This window comes from Eubalaena glacialis, chromosome 17 (assembly GCF_028564815.1).
Source record: "Eubalaena glacialis isolate mEubGla1 chromosome 17, mEubGla1.1.hap2.+ XY, whole genome shotgun sequence".
NCBI lineage: Eukaryota > Metazoa > Chordata > Mammalia > Artiodactyla > Balaenidae > Eubalaena > Eubalaena glacialis.
In genome coordinates this window covers 54198026-54213861 of record NC_083732.1, presented here as the reverse complement: position 1 = coordinate 54213861, position 15836 = coordinate 54198026, and the positions used below count along the sequence as shown (strand labels likewise).

Sequence of the window (15836 nt, the reverse complement as noted above, 5' to 3'; positions counted from 1 at the left end):
AGTAGTTCATAGAGCCATTTGACTTTTGAGGGCTGATGATGGTCCAGCTGTGTCTTTCTGAGATACATGCTCCAGGTAGAAAGCATTAATATGGAAGAGAACTGTTTACATTAAATTTATTGGTAGTAACAGTGTTCTGTTCTAGAGGTTTGTTCAAACTCGGAATAACCCAGGCTTCACCAGACCTGGGTTGTGGCGAGATTTGGTCCTGGTTTGGTCTTAGTAAAATATTTGTGATTTCGTATATTTTTCTAATCCTAAACTCTGGTGTTTTAATAAAATGTACACCAAAGATGTGTAGGTTCTTGTACACTAAGATGAGAGATGCTTAGGTGATGTTTTCCTTGCCTCTGAGAATTGTTAGCTGTTTTTCACTTATCAGAATTTGAGAATCAAAGAATTGGGAGGTTTCAGATTAAACATGGTGCCCAAATGCAGTGTTTACTGTGGACTCTCCCTCATCCTTAACATCACTAAATGTCAGAAAAAGGATTAAGCAGCATTACCCTATGAGGACAAAGAGAATAAGGAAGGAGATGACTGCATACAAAAGAGGCCAGCAAATTTTTGAGGTATGGAAGGCAGATAGATGAATGATAACTGATTTGGGTTTTAGTTTTTTCTGCTTGGTTAAAGCCTGTAGCCAACAATAAGCAGGCTGATTTGTGCCACAAAACCCCAGACAGGCTCATATATTGGTGGCACTAGATACCTCTGAAGGTGGGGCTGATAGAAGGATTAGCTTAAAAAGGATCCCCTCCCTCCAGTCATGATGCTAGGCAAGTACCCTTCCTCCGCTCTGCACAGATAGGAGTTTACTGCCTAGAGAGTATGAACTGAGGAGCTCCCAGACTGTGGGACAAGTCAGCGGATACTTGGCAATACTTGTTGTTGTCACAACTTGGCAGGAGTTTGCTACTGGCATCTAATGGGTAGATTCTGCTAAATGTTACGCAGTACTCAGGGCAGCCACCACAGCAAAGAACTATCTGGCCCAAAATGTCAGTAGTGCTGAGCTTGACAAATTCTGAATTTAGTGCAAATCTAGAGTGAGACTCCCTGCCTCTCGACCCAACACAAACATGTATATGCACAGGCAGTTCAGGAGATGGGAGAATATTTCTGTTAGGAAGTTGACGAGCAAAGAGAAAGATACTGACATCTATAAATCTCCCAACATTCCAGGTCCCTGCCAGTCACCCACTGTGAGTTCTACCCACTCTCCAAGAATTTTCATTCATTTTTTGAGACTTTCTTAAATGTGAATGGAGAGCCACAACTGACCAGATAGTTGAGGACAGTCTCATAATGAAAAATGGAGAGAAAAATGAAGAGGAAAAAAAAAAAGGAATTTAGTAGGAAAATAAAGAATGCGAGAAACAGAAGAAAACAAAAGTAACTGGATTATAGTACCTCTAGAGAGATAAGAGATGCTATTGCACTTCTTAAACTAGAACAGTATGCTATTAACAAGAAAGGTATATTGAGAAAACAAAAGAAGTTATTGGAAATTTAAAATATGAGTGTGGAAATAAAAATGAAGGGTTGGAAAGTACAGTTGATTGAGGAATGCTTAGAAAGTGGAACAGAAAGACTGAGAGATGAGGAAAAAAATAGCAATGGAGGAAAATCCAGGGGGTCAACATCCAACTACTAAGGATTCTAAAAAGAACATGGAAGGAAGGAAATCAGAAGAGAAAAAATACAAGAAAATTTCCCCAAAGGGTATGAGTTTCCAGAATAAAGGTCCCACTGGGTGCCCAGTACCAGAGATGCAAATCACAATGAAATTTTAAACCAGCAATAACGGAAAATCTTACGAGCTTTCAGAGAGAAAAAACAATCAGTTATGAGGGGCACTAGACTTTTTAACAGAAACACTGGAAGTTAGAAGGTGATGGAGCATTGCCCTCAACATTTTGAGGGAAAATTATTTCCACTTTGAATTCCATATTCTGCAGAACTTCAGGCACATGTAAAGTTAGAATAAAGACATTTTCAAAGTTACATGACTGAAGGAATTTACCTCCTATATACCTTGTGTTAGGAATATGCTGGGGGATGTGCTCCATCAAAAAGGAATATAAATCAAGAGGGAGAAAGACTTGGGACATGGGATTGTGTAAAAGGAGAAAAGAATGCCTGATTTAAAGTGTGCATCAGGCCCACAGAGTTTGGGCAGATTGTAAGAGGATGATGGAGCATTCCAAGAAGGATGTCTTTAAGGAAAGCAAACAAATACTACATAATGTGATATCTCCAATGAGAGGAATTTTAGTTTTGTGGAAGTTTTCAAGATACATTAGTGAAAGTTATATAGAATATTAAGTAAATGAAAAATGAGGCAAAAACGAAAGGGAATGGACAAGAAAGGAAATCTGTTCTGATTGTGCATTTAGAGAGCACTCATTTTGTAGTAGGCATTGTTTTAAGTGTTTGTACACGATGACTTATTTAACCCTCACAGCAACCCCATGAAGTAGGTGTGAATACTGTTTTCATTTTATAAACATGGTAAATGATACACAAGGTTACATAGCTTGTGCCTGTTGGAAGCAGGATTTGAACCAAGGCAGTCTGGGTTCATAGTCATAACAATGTAAATACCACATTGCTTTAATCGAAAGAGTGATAGTCCTATATAAAGATGATGGTGGGGTGGAGAAATGGGGGGAAACTATGTAACTGCTCAATTCTAATCACTGATAGTAGGAAGTAGTAGATAATGTCTAAATAGAAAAAGGAAACAAGAAATAGCAGTGAAGCAGTTAACATAAAAATAAGGAGTTTACAATCATAGGAAATAGTTAAAAAGTGTTGAGAGTGGTTACTTGTGGGGAATGGGACTGGGGAGTGGGTAGGCGTGGGTAATGAGCTGCTGTCTTTTCCTCTTAGCCTTGTAGTGCGATCTCACTTTTTAAAACGATACACAAATGTTAGCTTAATTAAAAATACGAGTCAAACAAAGATAAAAAGAATAGAGGAGCCCTTTAGCCTTACGTTGTGTCACCCAGTTGGACTCTAAGCTGCTGCATAGGAAAGGATCGCTGGCCCCATCCAGAGGCACTGCACCTTCCTTTTATACTCATGGCTGCAGCCGTCGCACTGTGACTGGTTCTGGGCAGGCTTATAAAGGGTTCCAGAACAGTTTGTTTATTGCCAAAGATAAGCCCAAATCATGCTGAGTCAATTTGAAATACCAGTCTGCTCTTCATGGGTTATTTCAGTTAAAGGAAAATATCTTCTTGGCTTGGATGTGTAGTTTTAATTAGACAACTTCAGTGTTAAAGTTGTGGCGCTGGCTACCATTTCGGGGTTGAGTCACACTTTATGAACTCACTGGTGGGGAGACACTCAGGTGGTATTTCTCTTTTATGAGTATTGCCTCCTGCAGTTATTTTTTTGTTCCTTATGCACCAAAAGAAAAAAAAAAGTCACTGTTAATAAGCACAAGCAGTGAAACACATTGACTTTTCTTTTGCCCTTTTGGAAGTAGGGGGAGGAGATGTTCACATCTCAGTAGCAATTCTTGGTTTTTTATCTAGCTTTCTATTGTGTTCTTCTCTCATAGACTACAGAATCATTTGAATCAGAGCCGTAGTAGGAATGGCCGCAGCCAGGGCTTGAGAGGCAGGCCAAATGCTCACATGAATTTGCCCCTTCGTTACAAATACACCCTGCTGGGAGGGAGTGCTCACTTTCTTATTGCCAGGAAGTCTTCTGAACTGAATAGCCTTGTATTCAACCATATGTTATCTCGAAGACTCCTTTCTCTCGTTTTTTTTTTTTAAAGTTGGTGATTTCTTTCCTGATGCCTCCAACATAAAGACAATGATTCCTGCAGTGACTGAAGAAATAGTAATTTCAACTATTAAACAAGACATAGGGATAAGTTTTCTTTGTGGAGCATTTATGGAGGTTGCATATTTAGACCCTTTGGAATGGGATTTGGGAGGGGTTTGGGTGCTCCATATCTATTTTAGTTGGAGAGGGATTTGGGGAGAAGCTGCAATTTGAAGAGGCCTTTTAATTTGTATCAATTTCTGGCAGGGACAGAGAGCTCATGTGTCAATCATATCTCCAAAGAGAGCTTTATCTCTCAAATAACTGCCCATCTAAAGGGCTATTATTTGAAAATAATAAGCACCAAGGGAAGGTGTCTCAGGACAGATTATTACAAATTATCGTAGGCATCATCATCATCATCATCATCTTCATGTTTTCTTTTCAATGCATTTGATGATTCCTTGGCAGTATTTTGTGATGACACCATGTTAGTGGTGATAAGAATGCTTTTGGACCCAATTAATGATGGACTAATTAGAACATTCTGAACTGCTCCTGAATGTTGCAGGAATTGATGCTTTTACAGCTAGGGATTGTGAAGTGGGCATCTGTACTGTGATACCTTTTTATTCCTTTGTGTACCCTTAGAGGTAGAAAACCAGCAGCTAACTTGGCTGTGGTAGCATTAGTGAGTATCCTTACAGAGGGGGTGGGAGCATTGCGTTGTGAAGTTACATTTAGGATGCAACACATGTTCAGCGAGACTACTGGCTACCACTAGGTCACATTCCCACTCATAGACTAAACTGTTGCCTCCAGGATTGGTCCAGCAGCTGGTGGGTTCCGCGAGGCTTGGTGTTGGAGAAAGCCCTAGCCATGCCCCGCTGAGTGTTTCTCCAGTGCCTTGTAAAGGGCTTGCAGATGAGCGTTTAACTTTTTTAAATTGTTACGTTTACCAAACTATTTCTGTATTAGTTAGCTAGGGTTACTATAACAAAATGCCATAGACTGGGTGACTTAAACAGCACACATTTATTTCTCACAGTTCTGGGGGCTGAGAAGTCCAAGATCAAAGTGCTGGCAGATTCAGTGTATGGTGAGGGCCACTTCTGGCTTGCAGATGGCTGCCATCGTGCTGTGTGCTCAAATGGCCTTTTCTCTGTGCTGCCTGGTGCATCCACGAGGAGAGAGAATTCTTTCCCTTCTTCTTCTTGTAGGGCATTAATCCCATTATAGGGGCTCCACCCTTATGACTTGGTCTAACCAAAGGCCCTACCTCCTAATACCATCACATTGGGGGTTAGGGCTTCAACATATGCTTTTTGGGGAGATACAATATTCAGTCCGTAACAGTATTCTAGCTGTTTTTCTTCTAATGATGAAAAGGGGATCATCTTCTAATATCAGCATGATGTCTAGCTTAGAGCATGGGCACAGAACTTTAGCTGGCTGGCTGACTGACGCAGTGGGAGAAGTAATAGAAAAGGAGTGCAGATTCGGAGAGGAGAGAGAGTGTGCTTGTGTGGAAAACCAATGAGCTTTTACCTTCCCATTATCTGAAAGCTCCTCAACATTAAATCAATAATAGGCATGAATGAGCTAAACTGTTTTTAAGCCCAGGGACTGTTTGTGCCACAGGATAGTGCCTTTTTCATCAGTGTGATACTAATAATATTAAAGAGCGGTTTTCTGTACGAAAGGGGCTTTGTTGGGATAGTGAAAACCAAATGACTCATGAGAGATTTAACCTCAAAAGTAATGTGCTAATGCATTTGAATTCTAAGCAGACCTGGCTTAGGCTGGTCATACTGCATTTGTGTGATTTATTGACATTGTAAACAGTACATTTTCTAACATTATTAAAACAATATTTTGTTCTATCATTTTTTTTTTTTTTTTGACAATAAGGGATGAACCACCAAGAGAAGGGTCATAAACAAGCCCCTTTATTGCTTCTGTTCTTAAGGGAGCAGTTCTCAAACTTGGGGAGTGTGCATAAAATGCAGATACCAGGCCCCTGCCCTCGATTTAGATTCAGAACATAAGGAGAGGGGCCCACGAATCTGAATATTTAACAAATACCACAGGTGGTTATGATGCAGGTAGTCTGAACAACACACTATGGGGAAAAAAACCAAAACAAAAAAAAGAAAAAAAACTCCAAACCTTCTCTTACATCAACACTTTTCCCGTATCTCAAACCTTAAACCTTTGCACGCTCTTAGAAGCTTTGCCTTAATGCCTGGTGAGTGAGCTGAAGACCTAGTCTCAGCTCGAGTCCCTCGTACCCCACGGGCAGAATGTAATTTGACAACCATTGATTAGGAATGACACACGCCAGTCCTGATATCTCCTTGTGATTGCAGTTTTTGTGGGAGCCCCAAGCCCTTCATGCCCCCTGTGTGGAATGGTCACCGACTTTTAGTGTCCCCCAGAGGCTCCCTGGAGCCCATGCTTTTATTTGAGGGCCTTCCTTCCAAGTGAAATGAAACTCTCAAGGTGTTCCCTTTGATTAGTGGGAACACTTGCTAAATTCCCTGCCCTGTCGAGCCTCTGAGAAGAAAACGTTAATCCATTTGGGTTGAGGTCCCCTGAAGTTCCATGACCAGCTCCGACAGGAAGAGAACAATGCTGTACTCAGGAGGCAACCCTTAACAATCCTCAGCGAAGCGTTTGGCCCACTTTCCCCTGCATTCGTGCTCTCTGAAAGACTGTGGTATGACATGGTGGATTGTTTTTGGATAATTCTGCAGGTCAGTCTTGAAATGAATGCTTATAGGAAACTGCCAAGATGAACCTCGTATTAGGCTATAAAGGTCAGTTGGGGGTAGTTTAAATAAAGGTATTTGCTTGGGATTGTTCAGAATAATGGAACTCTTAAGTAAGAAGTCAAAATAGCAAACACTGCTGGCTGCTGGAGCACATGAACTTTTCATGTGAAGTCACTGGAAGAGAGGTGACTGTTTCCTGGGTGGATTATTTTTTTAAAAGAAGGTGGGTGGCAGCAGGGATCTATTTTTATTAAAAAGGTTTGAGAAGTGCAATGAAATGGCTATGTGTTTGCAATCAGGTCTTTCCCATTATTTGACAAGACATGAATAACTGGAGGCAGAAGGCGCAGTAGTCTTGCCTCACTGCTGCGGCACTTCGCTGGATGTGCTTTATAATATTTGGGCAAGTTTGCCATTATCTCTCTGTCTTAATTTCTCACTTCTTTAACTTTGATTTAACGCCTCGTGGCATGATGGGATTTCCTTAATTGGTGGCAGATTGCTTTGCATGTTTGCATGTGCAAAGGGAAAGTAATCCAATTTATTAATTATGCATTGCAGTTAATATTCGTTTTAAGCTGTCAAGTGATTAGCTGTAGGAGGTGCGTGAGAAAAGGACTGTTAAAATGGCAGCAGTTGTTTCTGTAGATACGGCCCATTGCTGTTATGCCCGTAACCTTTTAAAGAAATGCACAGTTGTAACTTTAAATAAAGCCTTATTTAATGAAAATTGCGTCCTGGGTGGCAGAGTTGCTTATGTTCTCCCTTTTTTGGAAAGTGAAGGCTATCATGCCGTGACTGTCTTCAAAAGAGTGGGTTCCACGTACTGGGTATAGAGATCATGTTTCATGAGAGGAAGAGTTAATCCTTCCTATCTTCAAATTCTAACTTTACCAGGGACTAGCTGGCTGTCATGAGAAAGACACATGTGCTTCTGGGTCTCTGGAAGCAGCCAGGCCACATGCGAGTTGCAGCAGGAAAATGACTAGAAACTGAAGCCGTGGCCTCTAGCCCTTAGGGGTTGTCTGGCTTCTTTCACCTTTGCCCCTGTCTTCTCTCAGCCAGCTTCCTCTGCTAGGTTCAGTATGGCTCCCAACCTTGAGTGTTTGTGACTTACCAGGTCGAACTCACCACTGACTGTCTATAGATTCTAAGACTCATATGCATTCATTTAACAAGTATTGATGAGCACCTACTATGCTCCAGTCCGTGTTTTAAGTCCTGTCCTCTAGCAGAAGGTTCTGACAATAATCAGATAAACAAGCAAACAAATGAATGAACAATATACTTTCAGATATAGATGAATGAACAAAAAATAAAATAAGATGATGGGATAGAGAGTGATAGAGATGGAGGATGTTATGCCACTTTAAAGACAGGGGTCAAGTAATATTTGACTAGACTTGAATGATGAGCAGAGCCAGCAATGTAGAGATCTAGGAAAGATAATTCCAGGCAAAGGGATCAGCATGTGTGAAGGCCCTGAGTTAGGAATGAAAGTGATGGATTGAAGGAACAGCTAGAAGTCATAGTGGCGGGAGTGTAATGAATGAGGGGTCAAGTGGTGGGAGATGGGGTCTGCAAGGTGAAGAGTGGGGCAGTTTACAAAAGGACTTGTAGTACAGTTAGGAGTTTGGACTTTTTCTAAGTGAAATGGAAAGCCACCGGAAGGATCTTAAGTTGGAGAGTTATATGATCTGATTCACATTTTGAAAAGATCACTCTGGTGGCTATATGAAAATAAAATGTAAAGGGGCAAGAGTGGATGCAAGGAGACCAGGTAGGAGACTATTACAGTCATCCCTGCAAGAGGTGATGGTGGCTGGATCAGGGTGGAGGCAGTGGAGCTGGTGAGAAGTGGCCATTTAGGGATATTCCAGGATTGTAGGTGAGGTGGATGTGGGGTGTTGAGATGGAAATAAATCAAGGTTGATGACTACGTTTTTTTTCTAGAGGAGTTAGCTGCAATGGAGTTGACATTGGCTGACATGGGAAGACTGGGAAAGGAACAGGACTGAGGGGAGAAATTAAATTTATGTTTTGGACATGTTGAGTTTTGAGTTGTCTCCTAGACATCCAAGTGGAGATGTCAAGGAGCTACTTGGATAGTTAAATCTGGAGCATGGGGGAGCTCAGGAATTTGGGAGCTACTTCTAAACAGGGGCCTAATGAAGATCACCTAGAGAGATTGTGTTTAAAGCGCAGAGAAGGAGGCCCAGGACTAATCCCTGGGGCACTCCAACCATCTAGAGATGAGGAAGAGGAGGGGAGCCAGCAAAGACTGAGGAGGAAGTCAAATTCCAGAGACAGTGAATTCAATTGATAACTAGTCCACCAAGGTGCAGGTCCCCTTCAACTTTGCTAAGTACCCCTGGTCCAGTCAGTAGTGACCCAAATGAATGGGGTATGAAGCCTGCTGAGGTCCACTGAATTTTGTGGGCAGGATCAGATATCCTGAGAAGGAGAAAGGATGGGTTGGAGATTCTAAAACCTGCCTAAAATATAATTGAAATTTTGTTGACAGAGTCTTAAGGATATTACTTCTCTCTCTCTCTCTCTCTCTCTCTCTCTCACACACACACACATCATAGCTTTCTTTTAATTTATTTCACTTTTACAGACTTTTTACTAGTTCTATTTTTTACTTTCCAAAGGATCTTAGAGGCCCTTGGTACCACCAGTGTCTGGATTTCTTCTCACCTTTTTGTCTTTTCTCCTTTCTTGGTCCAGCCTTAAAATTCCTTTCCACGTCCACATCCATGGATACAATCCAGTGTCAATAACCCCAAGTATCAAGTATCTTGTGCCCCGTGGAGGAACCATAGGATGGGGCCACCATCGTAGTCAGCACTTGTGAAATGATCCTCTCAACCTCATACAGGTTCTGTCGGAATAAATCTTTCACTCAGAGAGTGCTAAGGCATCCCAAGTTCCCCCAGGAGACAGAGAGAGAAGGGAGCACGACTTAGGTTTGGGAATGCTGTGAGTAGATGTTGGTTAAGAGACTCGGTTTCGGAGGGGTCCTCTAAGGGAAGCGGGTGTTTGGGGGAGCTGGTTTAACATTGCTTCACTCCATTCCTGGCCAGCAGGTTTGCTGTGCAGATTTGAGGCATAACTGGGCCACAGGCACAGCAGGGTGAAAAGTGTAGGTGATTGTACAAATCCACCATCGCCATTAGAAAAACAGCTTAAAGCGTGCATCCTTGAAAAAGGAAGGCAAGCCATTCATTGTATGGAATTACAGTTCCTGATCAGCAGCATTAGAGGTCCATGCTTAGAGAAACAGAGAGAACTCAATCAATCCAGAACCTCTTAGATGAATACAGGTATTATTTGTGTTAGTTCCCTCGATTCTTCTTGCTGTGAGAGGATGTATCCTTCCTGGCAAATTTTGAGCTTCTATTTCTACATATCAACTGTGATAATAGAGTTGACCTTTCTCACTCAGATTGTTGAATTTAATACCCTTGAAATGTGGCAAGTGCTACACGGCTGCTAAAATCTTACTCCGTTTCTCTGCTCCCAACCCCTCGGTCTCATTTTCAGGGAGGCATTCTGTTAGAACCAGCAAAACCATGATCTAGAAGCCAGGTGGTTCAGCACCTTCCTGGGGATGACACTGATTTCCCTCATCTGCACACCTCTATGATCAGCTCAACTTGGTTACTAACCATAACTCAGCAGTGTTCTCTTAGCAGGATATTTTACAAAGATTATCATGATATTTCAAAAGTTGAGAAGGAGAGAAAATCTCAAATCTTTCCTAATAAACACAACTTTTTTTCTTTCCTTATTTCTTTTTGGTCTTTCTGCTATTTGTATGTATTTTTAGTGTTTTAATTATAGCATACACAAAACTTGCGTATGCTTCTATGGTTTTTTTTTTCCTGTGTACTATTCCATAGATTAGAATGACCAGAGTTTATTTACTGTTCTCTTCTTTGAGGGCATTTACTTAGTTTTCAGTTTTTCACTATTATGTCACTGCAGGGCTCTTTTCCTTACTTTTGCGTTCTTTCCGTAGGATAAAGTCCCAGGAGCAGTAATATGGGTAGGGTTGCCACATAAAACACAGGATGCCAGTTAAATTTGAATTTCAAATAGACTGTGAGTAGTTTTTTAGTACAAGTATGTCCCATGTAATATTTGGTACATACTTATACTAAAGAAGTATTCATTTTTATTTAAATTTCAAATTTAACTGGGTATCCAGCATTTTTATTTGCTAAATCTGGCAACCCTAATTATGAGTCAAAATGTAGGACTATTATGTGAGTCTTGATACACATTGTCAAACTTCTCAAGTTTATCATTAAGATTCTATTATTGATTTAAATAAGGAGGGGAAATTTTCAGAAGGGAGAAATACGAAGGAGAAAAGGGGAACTCTAAGATGTTCTATAAGTACTTACCTAGGTTATTGAGTTTTAATTTTTAGCAGATTGACATAATCATAGAAGTATATAATATTATATCAATATTCACAGACACATAAGGACAAATTTTTTGAACCATACAGACTTTGGTAACATCTACATGGTTTGTACTTTCCTTGGTGTGGCACTTGCTGTTAGTTGGCTACTTGCTATGTGTCACCCTTCTTTCTTACAGAACCCTGGTTTTGTACAGGGCAGCAGTGGACCCTGTTAAAAACTCAATTCCGTACCCTTAAAGGTAGCCATGGGACTCAGTTCTGAGCAAAGAGAGGTTAAGTAGAAGCCTGTGGTGCTGTGTCTTCACTTTCCTCTTTCCTTTTGCCTGGAATGCAGCTATGATGTTGAGAGATACAGCAGCCATTTTATGAGCCGTGGAAGAAAGCTATACATAAGGAATGTGGAGTAGCAGTAATCAAAGATTCATAGCTGAATGTAACCACAACTGAAATGCCCATAATTGATTAAGAAAAATTCTAGTTTATGCATATATTTTATAGCTTCTTCAAGTCCTTTGTAGAAAGAGGTGTGTATAAATCTGTATGCCCGTAACTCATAAATATTGTGTGTAAGTCAGTATGCCCACAGCAAGAGGTTGAGGATTTCCTGTGGAACTGACATGAAAGTTGCTGATACAAGTTCAGTCAGGGTTGAAGACCATGAAGCCTAATTCCTGAAACCCAGAGACCAGTGAGGAGAAGGATACAGGTAACCAGTCTGGCTTTGGGGCACAAGGATTAAGATATCAAAGGAAGTAAATGTGACAAACAGGAAGTCAGGTCAGACTCTTAGGGGTTCAGAATGAGTTGTTATACCAAGGTCAGGAACTTCTGAGGTAAAAGTTAAAGATGGGGAGAACTTCACAGATTAGAACAGGAATTTGTTCAGATGCGGGGATCAACAGTAGAGAAGCAACCTGTGGACGCTAGGCTTTGCTTCTGGTGCCATTTCCTTCACCAGATCTGTCTGCTAGCTTATCCTCTGCCTTAGTACCTCTGTAGTCCCATGGAGTCCTGAAAAATGACTGTAGATGTCAATGAGAGCTGAAACTTCTGTTATACCTCTGGTGATTGGAAGATTTTTTGCTATAGACTAGCTTCTGGCTCTGTATGTTTCAAAACTTGTTTCTCCTTCAGCCTACCCAGTACTGGGCACCCTGAAGTGCCTAAGGTCCTAAGACATGTTCACATCTTCTGGCCTTGCACCTTCATCAAATGACAATGGGTGAGTCAGCGCCGTGGGTGGTGGGAATATTCCTGAAAACCGTATCTACCCTGGGACAGCCAGCAATAACTTAACTATACCTGGAAATGATCATAAACCTTATTAATATGTCCTGTGAAGCCCCAAACTAAATATATCCCAACTCAACTTCCTTTTATCCAGACCCAAAATGCCCAGGGCAATTCCGACGCCACCTAAACTGAGACAAAGTATGATGGAGGAGAGATTGTGGTTGAGACAACTGTTTTAACCAATTGCTCTTAAAATAGCTTATTTGTGCAAAATTAAACAAAGAAACAAATGACCATGTAGGCACACTGTTAGGACCCACCTAGAGTATTGGGAAGGCCCATGTGCCCCCAGAAGCGGTCCTGAAGCTTAAAGCTGAAGAAGCTTTGTGGTAAACCCATCTGTGTGCCTTTGGACTGTTTTGTATGCTACCTGACAATCTGAGGGCAATAGTTTTTTTCAAAATAAATAATGTTTAGTTTGTTTTAAAATTAGGTAATCCATGCTGTTGTTATAAACAGAAAAAGAAAATTAAAAATTAAAAAAAATTTATCTTAATACTACTGTGTAGGGATTTTGGTGTATTTTCTTTCAGATGTTCTTTTTATTGAATATATATGTGTATTTATATATTTATATTTCCTCATCTGCAAAAAGGGGACAACTTCAAAGTGTTATTTTGGAGATTAGCTATATAGTGAACTTTCTCCTATATTATTAAATAATCTTATAAAAGGGTGGCTTTAAAAAAATAACTGTATAATATTCTAAAATTCCCTATTATTGGACCTTTAGGTTATTTTAATATGTTTTATATTATAAATTAGGTTGTGGTAAACATCTTTCTGCATATATCTATATATGCATATTTTTTACTATACACATAATAAATTTTTTACTATACACATAATACATTTATACACAAAATAAATTCATAATAAATTAAATGTGCAAAATTTAAAGAATTTTTACATACAGATAAGTAGCTCTCTAGAAAGTCTGTGTGAATTTATATTTTTTAAAGAAATGTGTGAGAATGTTTTCCTAAACCCTTGCCAGAAACATGTACTGTTATTTAAAAAAAAAATCTTTGGAATGGTATCCCATGGTTTTAGTGCTTATTTCTCTGGTTATTGTGATGCTGAATATTTCTTATATGAATTTTGTCTTTGTGTATCTTCTGTAAATTGTCAGTTCATACCCTTAGGCAAGAGTTTTTACTTAGAAAATTTTAAATTAAGGCAATACATTTGTTATTACTATTATCATTATTATTTTGCGTTTTCCCGTCTGCTCTTTTCTCTGGCTTTTCCTCCTCTTCTTAAGAAATACTCTTGACGTCTATCTTTTCTTTCTCTATTAGACCGAACTATATGAAACTGCAATTTTTAGAAGGTTGAAAAGTGGTTAGATACCAGCCGTTTTATACGGTTAAGCCTGGTATATTTCTTTTGACAATCTGATTCAATCTCCTATCTGTCCATCCTCTATGTCTATCCATCCACCCAACAAATATTTATTAACCAGCTGTACACGTCACCTCTCTAAGAATGACTCACTCTCTTAACCGTCTTTAGCTCTGACCTTTCTCCTGAGCTCCAGTTTTTGTGTTTTATGAGTTGGCAAATCAGGTACACTCTGGCTCTGTAATATTCTTCACATCTTCTCTGTTCCTGTCATATCTACCTCAGTTCTGATTCTCACTTAATGTGTGTCTTAGTGTGTTTGGGCTGCTGTAACAAAAATACTATAAACTGGATGGCTTATAAACAACAAACGCCCACTTCTCACAGTTCTGGAGGCTGGAAGTCCAAGATCATGGCACCAGCAGATTCAGTGTCTGATGAGGGCTTGCTTTCTCATAGATGGTACCTTCTCACTGTGTCCTCACGTGGTGGAAGGGGCAAGCTAGCTCTCTCAGGTCTCTTTTAGAAGAGCACTAATCCCATTCATAAGCCTTCACCCTCATGACCTAAGCATCTTCCAAAGGCCCCACCTCCCAGTACTCATCTCGGGGGTTAGGATTTCAGCAAATGAATTTGGGGGGGAACATAAACACTCAGACCATAGCAATGCGTAATGTTTTCTCTCCTGCAGTATCCTCTTCCTTCTCTCACCTTCACTCTACATTTCTTTAGATTCAAGTCTTTTCCCTCTTTCAAGAGTCATTTTAAATGTAATGCCCCCACCCCCATTCTTCACTACCACCTCAGATAGAAATTTCACCATCCAATACCCATTTACATGCACATCTTTTCTGGAACTTTTTATCCTCCTACCATCTGGTTATTTCTGTATTTTCTTTCATGTTGAGATATCATTTATGTATAGTAAATGAAAAAATCTTAATTGTACAACATAGTGAATTTTTACAAATGCATATTCTTGTGCAGCTACCACTCAGATCAAGACAGAACATTTTCATCACCTCAGTAAGTTCCCTTATGGTCTTTCCCAGTTAATAACTGCTGCCAGCTACCAAAGGTAATGACTGTTCTGATTTCTGTCATCATAGATTAGTTTTCATGTCCTTGAACTTCAAATTAGTGGCATCATACAATATGTACCCTTTTTTGTCTGGCTACTTTTGCTCAAGATAATGCTTTTGAATTTCATCCACGCTATTGTGTCTATCAACTGTTTGTTCCTTTTTTTTTTTTATTGCTGTGTAGAATTCCATTCTATAACAATTTGTTTATACATTCCCCTGTTGGTGAACTTGTGTTGTTTCCAGTTTTTCACAATTATAAAGATACTATAAATACTCCTGAACAAATTCTTCTTTCTCATGCACATGTACCTAGAAAGGGATTGCTAGATTATAGGGTAGGTGTATGTTTAACATTACAAGAAACCACCAAATAGTTTTCCAAAGGGGTTATTTGATTTTACATTTTTACCAGAAATATATGAGAGTTGATATATACCCTCACCATCATTTGATGGTGGTATACATCTTTTCCATTGTATTGTATGTGTAGTGGTATCTCACTGTGAATTTAATGAAGCATGTGGTTTTAATTCCACCATCAATAATGATGTTGAGCACATTTTCATATACTTATTGTCTATTTGTATATCATCTCTTGTAAAGTGCCTGTTCAAGTTTTCGCTCATTGTCTTAATTACTATAGTTTTATAGTATATCTTAAAGTCTGGAAGTTTAAGCCCTCCAACTTTGTTTTTGTTTTTCAAAATTGTCTTGGCTATTTGGGATCCTTTGAATTCCAATATAAATTTCAGAATAAGCTTGTCAGTTTCTGAAAAAAAATTGCCTGCTGGGATTTTGATTGGAACTCTGTTGAACCTAAAGGTCAATTTGGGAATTGATATCTTAACATGCTACTTGCTTAGGTCTTCTTTCATCATCAACAATATTTTCAGTGTAGGGATCTTGCACATCTTTTGTTAAATTTATTCCCACGTATCTGATTTTTTATGCCATTGTAAATGGTATTACTTTTTAAATTTTATTTTCTGATTGTTGATTTCTAGTATATAGAAATGCAACTGGCTTTTGTATACTAATTTTGTATCTTGTTTCTTCCTTAATTCACATACTAGTTGTTATAGTTGTTTGTAGATACGTTCCTTTGGATTTTCAAGGCACGTA

The 15836-nt window shown here is 39.5% G+C and overlaps 1 protein-coding gene across 4 annotated transcripts in view; it reads left to right on the top strand.

The window, feature by feature from the left end:
• Nucleotides 1–15836, top strand: part of NCALD (neurocalcin delta) — a 439751-nt gene that overhangs the window by 47989 nt on the left and 375926 nt on the right. The window lies entirely within an intron of this gene.